At 38.5% G+C, this 15,563-nt stretch overlaps 1 long non-coding RNA gene across 1 annotated transcript in view; it reads right to left on the bottom strand.

Annotated features, from left to right (window-relative positions):
* LOC112651123 (uncharacterized) overlaps nt 1-12,981 on the bottom strand; it is a 38,887-nt gene extending 25,906 nt beyond the window's left edge. Inside the window, exon 1 of the long non-coding RNA XR_003130618.3 lies at nt 12,210-12,981. This is a non-coding gene — a long non-coding RNA (uncharacterized LOC112651123). The remainder of the gene's footprint in view (nt 1-12,209) is intronic.
* Between the last annotated feature and the right edge of the window lie 2,582 nt (nt 12,982-15,563).

Genomic DNA, 15,563 nt, shown 5'->3' with positions numbered 1-15,563 from the left:
TTGATTGTGTTACTGGCAAAAACATACTCTTTCACTAAAAACTACTCATAAAATTTCCTTAATTGAGTATTAATTTTCTTTTTCCTAATCTCTAAGATATTGTAGAAGAAATGTACAACATAAATGAAAGGTGTGATTATATTTGGTCACCTGACTGGGTTTGATTTTTCTTTCACTTTTTGCACTATTAAAAAGAAAACATGACATACTAAGGAAAGAAAGCTAAAACTTAAAATATTCTCCCAGTATTTAAGGGAGAATGAAAATGGATGCATAAGAAGAAAGGTGAATAAGTTAGTAATTTTATTAAACTAAGTTGAAATGACTTAAGCTGAATTTTACCTTTTATATAGCCTGTTCCCTATAAATGTCAAGGAATTCTCATACACATACTTGTGAGGTAAACGGGTAAAGTGTAGTACTATTTATGTAGAAGGAATAAAGTTCAGAGATGTTGGGATAAGTTGCCCAAGGTCACACAGATGGTGTGTGGCAAACAATCTAGGTCTTCTGGTTCCAAAACCAAGTGCTATTTTTATTAACTACAGCTGCCACCTCACCATCTAAATTTGGGGGAATAATTGAGAATAATTGAGATTATTGTTAGTATATCTTACATATACATGGAACTCTAATTCTGTGTGTTTCCCCACCATTAAAACCAAACAGTAAAATATGTTCATCCTTCCCAGGGATATTTTTGGATTTGGGAATTTTAAGCAAACAAGTAACTTGAAAAGTATGATAATAGGAATTGCTGGTTGACTTTTACTCTTGCTACAGGCAGCAGTTTGGCAGGTGCACAAAAGTCTTGATGAGACTGTCTTATTAAATTATAGGGCCAATTAGTGCACCTAGATATATTTTGACTGGTTTTGCACCTATGGAAACTATAAATTGTAATTGGCTGTTGATGGTTATTACTTACTGTGTCTGGGACTGATAACCACACATTGTAATTTCATATAAACAATAAAATAATTATAACCCAATAATCAAGGTGATTGATTCAGCAATAGTCTTTTAGAAGTACCATAGATATTTTTCCCAAGAGATTATAATGACCTTGACTTCATTTAATAAGATATTTAAATAGTTCAAGAAAACGCATTCATTTTTATTATCCACACCGTGCCTAAGACAAATAATCCATTTTCCATTCATGAGTTTTCGGAGATACAAAATCAGTTGTGGAACTGCAGACTGAATTTTTATGACCACAGAGAAAATAGGCATTAAAAGAGAAACAAAAAATCTGTTAACTCCGTATAAGCAGACAAATCTTAGTATCAAGAGAGACTGGGGGAAGGGTTCAGTCTTCCAGTTTAAGAGGCCCTGATAGTTTTTCAAAGATAATGACTGTTAGCAACAAGAGAAAAACTCTTATTTAAGAATAAGTGGTAATGTTAGAGGCCTAGCAGGTGAGCTAGTTCTTTAAAAATCTGTTGTCAGCATTACTGTATGTGGCTTTCTGATCTTCTCTGGTCCATGGCTGATAAGAACAGACTCTCTTTGTTCAAAAGCCCTGTTTCTTTGTTTCTAGTCTTTTTTTTTTTTTTTTTTGTTTTTTTTGTTTTTTTTTTAGGATCATATGCACCTCGCATCATCAAGAACCTTTATGCATGTTATACAGATCAGTGGCTCTCAACCTGGGTCATATATCAGAATGACTGGACAGGCTTATTTCCATAGACTCCAAGAGGTTTTGTTTTAGATTGGGAATGGGGCCTGGTGGTATACACGTCTACACTAATAATAATCCCAATTATTCCCAATTATCCTCCCAAATTTAGATGATGAGGTGGCAGCTGTGGTTAATAAAAACTTCCTAGAGGGTTTTAATGATTCTGGTCTAGAGCCCACCCTTTGATAATTACTGCTATAGAGTAATAGTGACCAGCAGGGTCTCTAGCACGAACCTGTCTAAATCCAGATTGAATTCTATCACTTGATAGCTGGTTTACCTTCAGCGAATCTCTTGAGTCTTCTTGTGGATTAGGGATTAGTTTCCTGATCTGCACTGTGGGTCTAACACTAGTACCTATCTCATAGAACTATCGTAAGATAGTGGTAGAAACAGAGGAAACGACTAATACATTACTTATTCTAATTATTTTCACAGATCCATTTGACTCTCTCCTCAAGAGAGAGAAAATGCTATTTTCTATTTTATTAATCGATATACAATGCTCACGATGAGTCCACTGAATATGAGGGAGATGACATCTGGATATATGTACGGTTGACCCTTGAACAATGGGGGATTTAAAGGTACCAGCCCCACCCCAAGCATCTGACAATCCATCTGTAACTTTTGACTCCCCCAAACTTAACTACTAAAATCCTGCTGTTGACTGAATTGACATAAACAGTAATGAATACATATTTTGTATCTTATATGTATGATATGCCATATTCTTAAAGTAAGCCATAGGAAAATAAAACATTATTAAGAAAGTCATAAGAAAAAGAATACATTTACAGTACTGAAAAAAAATCCACATATCAGTGAACTCTGTGTCGTTCAAAGGCAACTGTATTTACCTTTAGCAAAAATATTTTAAGAAGACTTTGATAAACTGGTACGCATTCAGGGAGAGTGAAGGGATTTAAAATGTCGCATGAGGGGTGGTTGGAGGCATTGCTAGAGAGGGGAATCCATACTGGAGACACCCTGTGTTAGAGAAACCAAACAACACAGAACGTAGATATTCTCTTTTTTTTTTTTCAGAGATATTCTCTTCTGTATATTCCAAATTTTGCTTTTAAATAACATTTTATCAACTATACTTTTATGAAAGTGTTCATTACTCTCTGTTATTATAAATTTCTTGTTGGTGTCAAAAAAGGAAATGAGGGACTCTTTATTAAAAACCCTGGAGAAGAATGTGCTATGTCACATAAAAGGCTGGGTTAGGCAATCTTTTGGGGTCTTTGTGTCTCTAAAACACTGATTCCTTGGTCCTACGAACTTGCTGTTACCTTTGGCCCCATAGATGATGATTCCATATGAAAGGCTATATTTGAAGTCTAGGTGATTATGATGGAGTTAGATATGCCAACAATATTTGTTGATTTTATTCAAGAAAATTTGTCTACATGGCCCACAAGAAATGGAATCCTGATTATGTCAGTCCTGCTGCTTGAATACCAGTCTGGGACTATTGTACTGAGCTGTGACAAATTGGACTGTCCATAATTTTCAATCACTCCTGATTGTACTATTGTTGTGTGAACATGGACTGCATTATCTTAGTGCCACCACCTGGCTCGCCACAATGCAAAGCTGCTGTTACAGCAAAGACAAGACGAAGGCCGGCTGGTGAATAGGCTTTTCTGAAACAGACGGTGAGGGGAGAAGCAAGGACTAATGATTATGGAGGTGACTCTCCTTGAGGAATACTCCCTCTCACCAAACATTGCTATTAAAAGTACGTTTTTCCTCTGTGAACCATCGATCGATGAATGTTTGGTGCAGAATTCATTCAGTGTATTTCACACTCTTGCCAAATAACGCTCATATTTTCTGTTTGCCTCTAGACAAATGATTGTACGTTAAATGGTAAAACTTTGCGTGCTACACGGCATGGGTAGATGTTAAGCAATAAGCAGTGAAGGCAAGTATTGAAAAGAATCTCAAGGAATACATTAGCATCAGAGAAAAGGGCATGGAATCAGGTAGATGTAGTTTAGTGTCTGTTCTTTTATTTATTGCTGTTTGGACCATGGAAGATCCCTATCCTTGGTTTCCTGCCCCTATAATAGTGGTGAAGTGTGCCCTGAGCTGATGGTGTTTTGTATGTTCTAGGTGAAAAAATCTCCATGAGCTAGGGAATGAGGTGCCCCCTTTGACAGGTAGACTTTTACATCCCCTCCCACACACAAAAATACTTGGCAGGTAAAAGCAGTAAATAGCAGAATGGCTTCTAGATACACAAGATTTGCTTGAAGCCTGATTGAATGCATTGGGCGTCTACAGAAAGAGCGTGTCTGCCAAAAGACTAGGTACGCAAGGGAAGCCCAGGAAGATTTGTACCCAGGTTTTGTTTATGGAACTGGGAGTGAAGTGCAATTACCATCAACTACCATTTTTCCATTTTAAACCAAAGCCTTTTGTGGACATGGTTCTAAACATTAACAGTATTTTGTTTCAATTCAACCTTCAGCAAATACCATTTGATGACAAGTGTTATTTCCTGTGTAGGTCTGGGTATCTGAGACTATTAGTCCCTGTTATGGTTACAATTATCATTTTAAATGAGAACTAGTGGATTTGGCTAATGAAAGGCAACCTGAGAGACTCGTCTTGCTGTGTGCTATTAAGATGTCTGAGCCTGCAAGGATGAGAGCCAAACCTTGCATAAATTCGCCCGCATGACACGTTTTACCCTCTGAGGCCCTTTGGGAGATAGCTTGCCAGCTTCTTTTGAAGGGAATACCCCTGGACACCAGCTTTCCCACGTTCTGAAATTCTGAAAACTCTTAATCTACCTGTGTTGGTTCGAGACTTAGAGGCAATGTTAATGAATCAAGTGAGACTTAATGGGCATTCTTTATTAAACTTAACAAATATTGTTAAATAGAGACTTCTGAATTTAAGTATTCTATTGTATCTGAGACAGATTGTTGAATGGGGCACTGTAATAAGGGCAGTTACAGAAGGACTCTCCAAGTGAATCCGTGAAGTGGTAACCATATTTATGGAATAGGATGGCACGTGTCAGGAACTATTCAGGCTACTTTACATATATTAATTCAACCCTCAAAGCAATCATGTGAAGTGAGTTGTCATAGTCTCCCCGGTAGGGAAGTAAGCCACGGTAAGGTTAAAATAATTCACACAAATGTTTAGCAAGGAGTGTGGTAGAGACGCTGTGCTACAAGCACTCCAGAGTACTGTGGGACGTTAGGGGATTTTCAGAGATTAGAGCTGGATTTTACATCTACCTCCCAACTCTTCATGCCAATAGGACATCTGCATTATTGAGAATGCAATATGCCCAGCTAAAAGAGAACTCTGTGCTTAGCTGTGATCTTTCTCCCTGGGTGTGACTACATTCTGACCAATGGTAGCAAGACATTCAATGGTTGACATTCAAGAATAGCACGTTAAAAGGCAGATAGGTACTTGGTCAAATAATTGTACGTGTGCTCCTATGAACATATGTCTTTCACTGCCCTTCATCTTTTTTTCCTTTTGGCTGAAATTCAAGTGGGAAGGTAGAAGCTTCAGCAGTCATTTTGGATCTCAAGGTGACCTCAAGGGTGACAGTCATGCTGGTATGGTTATTTAGACAGAGCTTGATCTCTGAGGAATAGAAACTTCAGTATCAAACCCAGATATGTTTCACTGGGCCTCTTTTTCCTTGATAGAATAAACCTTGGTGTATTTAAACCAGTTGTAGGGATGCCTGAGTGGCTCAGTGGTTTGGCGCCTAGGGCGTGATCCTAGAGACCAGCAATCAAATCCTATGTCGGACTCCCTCTGTGGGGCCTGCTTCTCCCTCTGCCTGTCTCTCTCTCTCTCTCTCTCTCTCTCTCTCTCTCCCCTCTCTCTCTCTCTCTCATGAATAAATAAATAAAATCTTAAAAAAAATAAACCAGTTATACTTTGAGTATTCTGTTATAGGGTTTTATTTGGCTGCCTAACATCCTCTTTCCCTATTTATCTTTATCCTCTTCCATGGATATTTTGTCTTAATGGAACTTGAGTTTGGTAGTATTTCAGGGCACTTTTATAAAGGTAGAATGGCCTTCCCTGGGGCTTAAGGAAAGAAATCACATAGTGTTCCCAAACTGGAAATTGTGTGAACATAAAAGGAAGCTCTATTCATAATTATGTTTGTACATTGCGCCAAGACTGCCTTTGGTAACCCAGTGTATAAGGTCACTCTAGGCTTGAAGATGGGGAGACTTAAAAAAAGAAGATGGGAAGACTGAGGAAAGAGGGGGAATAATAGTCTAATAATGATAAAGATGTAGAGAAATAGGGAAGGACTGATTTCTTAATATGTTTAATATGTTTAATTTCCACAGTGCTTTGTAGTTTCAGGGGCCGTAAGTATGATAAAGATTAGATGCTGATAACGGTGCTCACTATGGTTGTTATTATTATTACAACGATGATTCCAATTATGATCTGTGAAGACCATTCAGTACGAACACCAAGTTTCAAAGGGAGCTGATGGAAAAACAAACCCTAAAAGAAATTTCAGAATTTTGCCAATCCTTTGCTCAAACAACGCATCAGGGGCAGATAGGAATAAGTGAATCTGCTAGTTACCATTTCTTTTCCCAGAAAACCATATGGGGTCTAGGTAAGCTTTAAATAGACATGCAATTCAAGTTGATGATTAGCCTGCTGATGATCAGGTTGCTGCTAGAATTCTGAGTTTCAGCTTTTTATGGCTAAAATGTGGGGTTTTCTCAGTGGCTCACAATATTGTAAACTCAAGCAGCAAAGTGAACAAACAGGTAACTTCTCCCTGAAGTCTCCTAAATTAATGCTGAACAAAGGCCACTGAAGCAGAAAATAAGAGCAGGTCTGCGTGAAGGATTCTTAGTTGGAGTGCTTGAAAAGTATGGTAATCCAGCAGTTTCTTGACGATGGACTTGTGGAGGAAAGTGATAGGCCCAGTGGGAATGAGAGAAGAGAATAGACACCGGTGGCTGATGGTAGAGCCAACTGAAGAAAAAAAAAGTCTAATTACTCAATCGAAAGAAAGAGAACCACAATATGAAAACTGAAAGAGGAAAACAATTTAGGATATTTTTCCTCTGGTGGGCAGAAGCTCAAATAGAAGAAAGTCTCTCCTTTTGAGTATACCTTGGTTGGTGATTCAGAGTAAGAAAAAAAAAATAGACTTTATTGAGACTTCTAAAAGAATTTCTCCATTGTGATCCTGAAGCAGAAGGCCAAAAAGAAAGGAAGAAGTTGTAGGAGCATAACACCCACAGGACAACAACACCCACAGGACAACAGGTACCCAGCAATAACGAAAAGCAACACAACCGTGAAGACTATAGTATCTTCAGGATGAACACCTGCCTAGAAACTCCATTTCCAATGAGGAAAAAAAAAAAAATCCACTCATTAAATTGTGTACAAGATGCCACAGCACACCATCTTCAGATGGTTTGTCATCCTTGGGGATTAGTCATGGATAAGGTGACCTCTACTTAAAATTTTCATTTTGCTCCCTGTCACGACATGCTTCCAAGCTTATTTTGTTTGCCTTTAAGTGAGATAGAAGTAATCTGTTTATATATGACATGTCAATGACCGAAGATTAAGCCCCAACCTGGGCGTATGTTGCCTAGAGAAGTGAACAGAAGCTGGGTATTTTGAGTAGCATTGGGGGAAAAGGACAAAAACAGAAATTAGGTTTACTATCTTACACTTCACTTTTATATGTATATAAAAGCAAAAAAAATATATGTATAGTTTATATATATATATATATAATTTGTGTCTTAGCTTCTAAATAATACATATATACATATTTTAAAAACAAAGATAGAAGTTAACGTACGAAACCATTTTAAGATGTTCCACATTTTAAAAATTTACTAGATGTTGAAACTAGAGAATTGGTTCATTTTCTAATCTCTCATAATTTTAATCTTTTTTGTTAGAACCAATAAATCTACACCCCACCCATTCTTCCCAATAAAATCTTTTAGTTTTCTTATTTTTTGCACTCATTTATTTTTTATTTTCAATGTTATCTGATACATGCTAATGAGAATGTTTTATATGTAATAGAACACAATCTAAAAATGAGTGATAAAAATCAATGCTCAACCTCAGAGCCAGAATTATTGCATTTCCTCTGTGTTCTTCATTCTCTGACTCCCTCAAAAGATAACCACTGTCCTGAAATTTGTGTTTAATTTGTAGTGTCAATGAAAAACACAATTTTATTGCATATGTACGTATTCCTACATAAAATGTTATTAGTTTTACTTTTAATCTATATAATAATTGAATCATACTCTATCTGGATAATTTCCTAGATTAGAATTTTTTCACTGCATATTACATCTTGGAGAGTCGCCTATGTTGTGTGTAGCTGTGGGACATTCCTTTTCACTACTGTAAAATTTAACCCCGGGCATGGACCATAGTGTATACATTTTTCTGTTGAATAATATTTTTGTTCTCAGTTGATTTTGTTTTTCATTATGAACGATTCTGCTCAAAACATTTTTGTGTAGATCTTGTATTTCACACATTACTAATGTTTCTTAGGGGATAAACCTAGCATTGGAAATTTGTTATTCTGGTGTGCATGAATATCTGACTTTAAGGATAATTCTGTTTTGCTTTCCAATGTGGCTGTATCTACTTAGGCCTTTCTTAAGAGGATTTAGGACTTCTGGTTCATTTATGTACCTTCAACACTTGTTTTTTTTTCAGTTTTTTTTTAATTAAAAATTTTATTTATTTATTTGAGAGAGAGAGAGAGAGTGCGTGGGCAGGGGGCAGGGGCAGAGGCAAAGGGAGAAGCAGGCTCTCCACTGAGCAGGGAGTCCAAAGCAGGGCTGGATCCGAGGACCCTGAGATCATGACCTGAGTAAACAGCAGATACTTAACTAAGACACCCAGGAACCCCAGTATTTTCAGTTTTCTTAATTTTGGATATTTAATAGATATAAAATTGTACCTCAAGGTTACTTTAATTTGTATTTTCTTTTTTTTTTTAAGATTTTTTTTTTTTTTTTCATGAGAAACACAGAGAGAGGCAGAGACACAGACAGAGGGAGAAGCAGGCTCCGTGCAGGGAGCCCGATGTGGGGCTTGATCCCGGGCCTCCAGGATCATGCCCTGGGCCAAAGGCAGGCGCTAAACCACTGAGCCACCCAGGGATCCCAAATTTGTATTTTCTGATTACTGATAAAAGTGAGCAAAAATTTACCTAATTGGTATATATAATTTTAAATATAAAACATATATCCTTTGTGGTTTCTCTTTTATGCCTGTTTATTCATATCTTTTGAAAATTTTACATAAGTTTGATTTTAATATTTTTCTCATACGGCTTGGCTTATTATACTTGCATAATGAGCGGGGTGGTTCCTGAGCAGGCCCAAACTGTGTCTTGACAGGACCAGAAAGGCAATGGTTTGGGGTGTCTTAAGTTGGTTAGAGTGTGAGCCACGCTGAACTTTCTCCCTGCCCAGGCTCTGTGTGTGTGAACATCCCACCCACGTGTGGGGCAAGAGGAATAGGAGGGTGGGGGTGAAAACTGTCAGCAGGGAAACATCAAATATGGAGTCAGATTCATATTATAGGTCATCAGGACAGGACCCCACTTCATGAGTCCATATGGTGGGCAACCGGTCTCCGTGCTCATCATAGATAGCTTCCTTTCCTACGTTCCTGGATGCCATCTCCTATTTCACAGTTCTGGAAGGCTGGGGCTGTCTATGTAGCTCCATTTTTCCCATTGGTCAGAGTGTCTCTCTGTGTTCCCATAGTATTTATTATTCTGTGAATAACAGTAAATGCTGCTAATGGGTAAGGCAAGTTTCCTCTCACAGTTTTCCTTCTTCATTCATATCTCACCACTTGTCCTTACTCTTTCATACACATTTTAAAATCAGTGTGTTAAAAGTTGCACAAAAAGAAGTGTTTTATTTTTTAAAGAAATTGCATTAAATCTGTGAATCAGTTTTAGAGAAACTGACATAAGTACAGCTGTAAAATATCCTATCCAATAATGTTGCGGTGTTCTCCATCTATGTATTTTAAGGGTTTTAGATAAACTTTATTGCCATTTTTTAAAGATTTTATTTATTTATTCATGAGAGACACAGAGAGAGAAAGGCAGAGACACAAGCAGAGGGAGAAGCAGGCTCCATGCAGGGAGCCCGATGTAGGACTCGATCCCGGGACTCCAAGATCATGCCCTGAGCCAAAGGCAGATGCTCAACCGCTGAGCCACCCAGGTGTCCCTTTATTTCCCTTTTTGTATACAAACTGACTACATCATTTCATAATGTATATGTACATCAAACCATCAGGTTGTAGACCTTTAATATATTATAGTTTTGTCAGTTGTACTTCCATAGGCTTTAAAAAAAGTTAAGTTTCTTTAAAGTTAAGAGTAAACTCAAGTTAACCAAAAATGAAAGTCAGATTTGACCTATAACTTTTAGAGAGGTTAAATAGCAGTTTATTTTTCTAGAAAGGTTATTTTCATTAAAATTTCATATTTATTGACAAAAAGCAGCTCATAATATTCTCTATCTTTTAAATTTCTGCTATAGTTCGGTCTGTTTTAATGTCTAATTTATTTGTGACATTTTTTTCTTGATCTATTATCTTAGGCTTTAAAAATTTGTTTTCATGATTCCTTTCCATTTTTAATATTTATTTTCTGTTTTGGGGATGTATACTCTACACTGACCTATGTCATTGTTCTTTGTTTTTTTCTCCCTCCAACTTTTAAAAAGTTTACTTATTTTATTTCTCTTCTAACCTACACTTTCATCTAATAGTATAGTTCTTTAGTTTCTAGACTTTATACATTAAATGCATTAGATACAATGTTTAATTTGTAAGAATGTTAATATGTCATTTGCTCCTGTTTCTTTTATCTTATCATACACTCCTGGTATAATGATGTCTTTCCCTCTTGAGGCATATACCTTAGAAGGTCCATCTGCTGTCAAGCATCTTGACTTTATTCTGAAAACAAGCTCATTTTATTATCATTCATGAAAAATAATTTCTGATCAGACTGTCATTTTTTACAAATCATTTTAAAGATGAAGTTTCACTTCCTTCTTGCTTTAAACTTTGGTGTTGGGAAGTTGGTGATTTTATTTTTTATTTTTCAAAAAGATTTTATTTATTCATTTGAAAGAGAGAGAAAGAGAGAGAGAATAAGGGGAGAGAAGGGCTGAGGGAGAGAGAGAAGCAAACACCCTGCTGAGCAGGGAGCCTAATGTGGAACTGTATCCGAAGACCGAGGCATCATGACCTGAGCTGAAGGCAGATGCTCAACCGACTGAGCCACCCAGGTGCCCCAAAGTTGATGATTTTTAAGTAATGATTTTTGTTTTCAGCCTAAAAGGGAAGAAATTTTGTCTGCTTCCAGTTGGATTCAGGAGTAGCAAGGCTTGAAGCAAAGTAGACCACCTTGAGAGTAACACTCAGGGTTATGAGGCTCAGCTTCCCCACCTTGTCACTGGGTCAGGATAACCATTGATCACAGGGCTTCTGTGTCTCCTTCTGTCCTCATCGCACCAGCTCTGGTCTCAGTGTGTTGTTTGCATGTTTTGATGCATTCATCCATTTACTCATTTTTGGTAGCTTGGGGTATTTTTTTTATTTGTTTTTCCCTAGAGTATTTTTTATTTCCTTCCAACATGACTATAACAAGAAGTATTAATGTTGCTTATTAATGTAAGATCTAGTTGTTCAGTATTTTAAATGATCTGAGAGTTTCTACATCTCCATATCGCCAGAAGCAGATGTCCTCTCTAACAAAACTACTACCCTAAAAAGACAACCAGTAATTGAACTAGTGTTGTTTTTTTAATGTCAGTTTTGGATAATTGGGTATACTCTTCCCTGAGGAAAGCTGAGTGTATATCGTCCCATTGAGCCTACTATTCTTCATCCAAATAAAATCTCTCTGTAATACGTGCCAAGTAACAGATTATCATTGCAGTTTACATTATCTCTAAGTTCATAGTGGCCAGCAAACTATATCCCATGGGCTACATCCAGCTGCTACCGTCTGTTTTGGTGAATAAAGTTTTATTGTAAAACATGCACACCATTTATACATTATTTATATATTTGTGGACTACAATGGTCCATATTATTATTATGATTATATATATTATATACTATTGATGGACTACAGTGGTGGATTTGAGTAACCGCAACAGAAAACATGCGTCCCATACAGCCTGAAATATTTAAATATTTAATATTTGACCCTTTACAGAAAGCTTTTTTGTCACTCCCTTAGCTCTGTAGGACTAAACACAAAATTATGTGTACCTAATACTCGCTTCATTTAAGATATTCTTGGTAGCAAGTATCAGATCCTCACTTCATGATATTCCCAGACTTAACAAAACTGATCATTTCACTAATGCTTCAGTATTATTAAAGACACAGGTTCTTTCCATCCCTCCACCCCCCCTGCCCAAATCATCCCCAGGGTGCTAGCTTTGGGGCTCTGCATTACCTGTTCACGGTAGTGAGATGGTGGCTAGATGACCACACAGACAGGATAAGAAATCATCATTTCTTGATGTTAATCTTCTTCATGGGGAAAGGTTCCCCCCAGCCAATTTCCCTGCACACTTCCCAGCAGGTGGAGAATAGCATTATGTGTTCAGGCTTACACCAACCGCTGGCTAGGAGGATAACGTTGCCATGATGAATGAAGAAGTCAGATTTCTGCCGCAGTAATGGTGGGAAACAAACAACCCCAATATTTCAGTGACTTCTGATCTGAGGTCTTTCTCATTCACAGGACCACAGGTCAGATGATGTGGCTTTTCCTTCAGAGTCATTGCAGGTCAGGCAAAGGTCCTCCGCACATTTATGGCATTTTGGAGCTACTGGTTGATGGGCATCTGCTTTTCTAACGGTGGCAGGTGGAGTCCCCAGGAAGGGCAGCCCAAACCACACAGGCAGGCTCATTTAAGCCTCCTGATAATACCTGGCATGCATGATGCCTTTTGCCCTCATTAGCAAGACAAGTCACACAGAGCAGATTAAGGTCAGCTTGGCGGGAAGCAATCTCCTCCTACTACTGTAAAGTCCCGCAGTAAAGGGTATGGTTGTGTAACTCTCGTATTGGAATAAGGTCAAGAATTGAGAATAATCATCCAGTCTTCATCAGTAGCTCAGATCAACAATGTTTAACCTTTGAATTGGGTGGAAGGTCAAACTCCCAGAACTGTTATCACTCCTTCATATGAACACAAAATAAGGGTTCTATTATTAAAAATAATCAAAGAATAGTTGCTTCTTTTTTCTTCCAGGCACAGTGTTCTATGTGCTATTATTTCCCGTAAACTGAGAAAACACAAGGGGGTGGCTTTAAAGCTATCACAAATGTAACTGGCTTTAGAGAAGGAAAGTAGATATAAAATATTCTCTGTGCTAAATAACACTTTCTTAGTGGTAAGAAAGCTCACAGAGCTCTGCACTGGTTATATTGTTGTTTCCTCTGGAAACAAAGGTCAGCCACACTCTTCTCTCTTGTTCTCCTCAGTGAGAAACAGCAACTTAAATCTTTTCCACTCACCATGACCTAGAGACTCCTCTGTCCTCTTATCATTGTCATTATTCTTACTTAAAAGCTGTGCCAATTTTTGTCTTATGCATAATGCTGTTTGAAACACCCTAATTTCTCCCTGCTTTTGACAGACTTTACCAGAGATGGGAAAAAAAAAATGAATTTTTGGATACTAGTGACTCACTGCTGGTTGTTTTCCTGATTCGATCATATGACAAAAGAAATGATCTCTTAGGACACAGAACATTGAGAATATGTTTGGTTATTAGTGTCCTTGCTCAGACATAAGTCGACTTCATCCTTTAAATTTGTCTCCTACATCTTAAAAGTGTTGTTCATAATAAGTCTTTTAAAAAAATATCCATCCCTCCAATCATAGAGATAAGGAAGGGATTTTTTTCCAGCTGTATTCTTTTAATCAGCAGATCGATTGGGTCTGCCTCTCTCCTCATTGCACATGGGCCCCGAGCCCCGAGCACGGGCTGGACAGGCAGTGTTGCCCGTGGTGAACCGCAGCCCAGGGAAGCATGAGCCGTGCTGGAGGCACCAGGGTGGGACATAAGGAAGATGGTTTTATGGAGCAGCCTATGAAAATGGCAAAAGGACAGCACACAGAAAATTACCAGGGAGAGGCAGATGGATGGGATGTCCAATAATCAAGAAGAAATCTGTGAAATTATTAGTGTGAGGGGATTGCTAGATAGAGTCCTTGAGGAAAAAAAGAAACAATAAAGGATGTGTGCGAGAGCTAAAGCTCTGGCCAGCAATCACCATGTGGAATGGCAGGCCAGTCCTCCAGAAGCTTGATTAGTAGGGCCCCGCCACCAGAGAGGGTCAAGCTAAAGCAAACTTTCATAACTGAGTAATATCAATTTAGCCAAGAGGCCAGAATCACACATCCTGCTTTCGGGTCACAAGTGACACTTTAGAGGCTGGAAGAAGGGAATGTTGTTTTCTGTTTTCATCAGGGCATTTTTACCCTGCTTTGTGGGGGTGAATTCTCTGCTTGTCTTGTACACAGAGAAGGGGCAGGCAATGGTATACACTGGCAGTGGGAATTCTTAAAGATATTTACCCTTTCTAAGATATTTATACCCGAGCTCTGTTAAACTGTTGTCAATACAGCTCTTCAATTGATCAGGTTTTCAACTGAAACGTTAAAGCATGTTATTTTCCCTGAGGACCTTTGGCTGTTAAAGCACTCGTGAGTGGCCCACCACTGGCCAGAATAAGCATCCTCAGAAATGAAGATAGAAAGCCCTGAGACGGTGTAAGGGAAGCCGACACACATGAGGTGGACTGGGGTGGGAGGGAGATACTCAGTGTTCTCACCGCTTGTCCTTATCAGAACTATAATCTGGGTTATATCAGAGCTATTTTTTTTTTTTTTTTTTTTTTTTTTAAATTTTTATTTATTTATGATAGTCACACAGAGAGAGAGAGAGGCAGAGACATAGGCAGAGGGAGAAGCAGGCTCCATGCACAGGGGGCCCGATGTGGGATTCGATCCCGGGTCTCCAGGGTCACCCCTGGGCCAAAGGCAGGCGCTAAACCTCTGCGCCACCCAGGGATCCCCATATCAGAGCTATTTATCTGGTTTAAGGCATGTATTAGCTTGTTAGGGCTGCGGGACAATGTCAAATCAACTGGGCAGCTCAAATCACAGATGCTCCTTCGTGGTCCTGGGTGAGATGTCAGAGATCAAGGTGCCAGCAGGGTTGTTTCCTTCTGGGGATTCTGAGGGAGAACCCATCCCATTCCTAGCTTCTAATGCTCTGCTGGCCACATTGGACATTCCTCGGCTTGTAGATAACGTCACTCCTGTCTCTGCCTTCCTCTTCACGTTGTGTTCGCTGTGTACATCTCTCTGCTCAAATTTCCCCTTTTATAATGACATCAAGCATCCTGGATTTGAGCCTAATCTAAAGACCTCATTTTAACTTGAAAAAATGTAGATAATATGCTGTTTCCAAATAAAGTCACATTCTAAGACACAGGGCTGAGGACTTGAGCATATCTTGGTGGGGGGGGGGGGCAGCGGGCGATGGACACAGATCAAGTCCTACGGGTGCAGTAGACCAAGGAGTGAGTCAAGCAATAAAATTGATTGCATGTCTCTTAGAGATCATTTCCACTGTCTGTGTTTTAATGACGATAAAATTGAGGTCATGAAGGCAGAAAAGATTTGGCCAAGAAGGATCTTTAGAATAGTCGTAGATGGGTCTTGGTTAGAAGTAGGTCTTTTGATCTCCAGCACAGTGCTCTTAAAGCTTTGTTGTAAAGGCCACTAGC

This window comes from Canis lupus, chromosome 16 (assembly GCF_003254725.2).
Source record: "Canis lupus dingo isolate Sandy chromosome 16, ASM325472v2, whole genome shotgun sequence".
NCBI lineage: Eukaryota > Metazoa > Chordata > Mammalia > Carnivora > Canidae > Canis > Canis lupus.
Note: the sequence above shows the minus strand (reverse complement) of the source record. Positions and strands in the feature narration are given on the sequence as shown.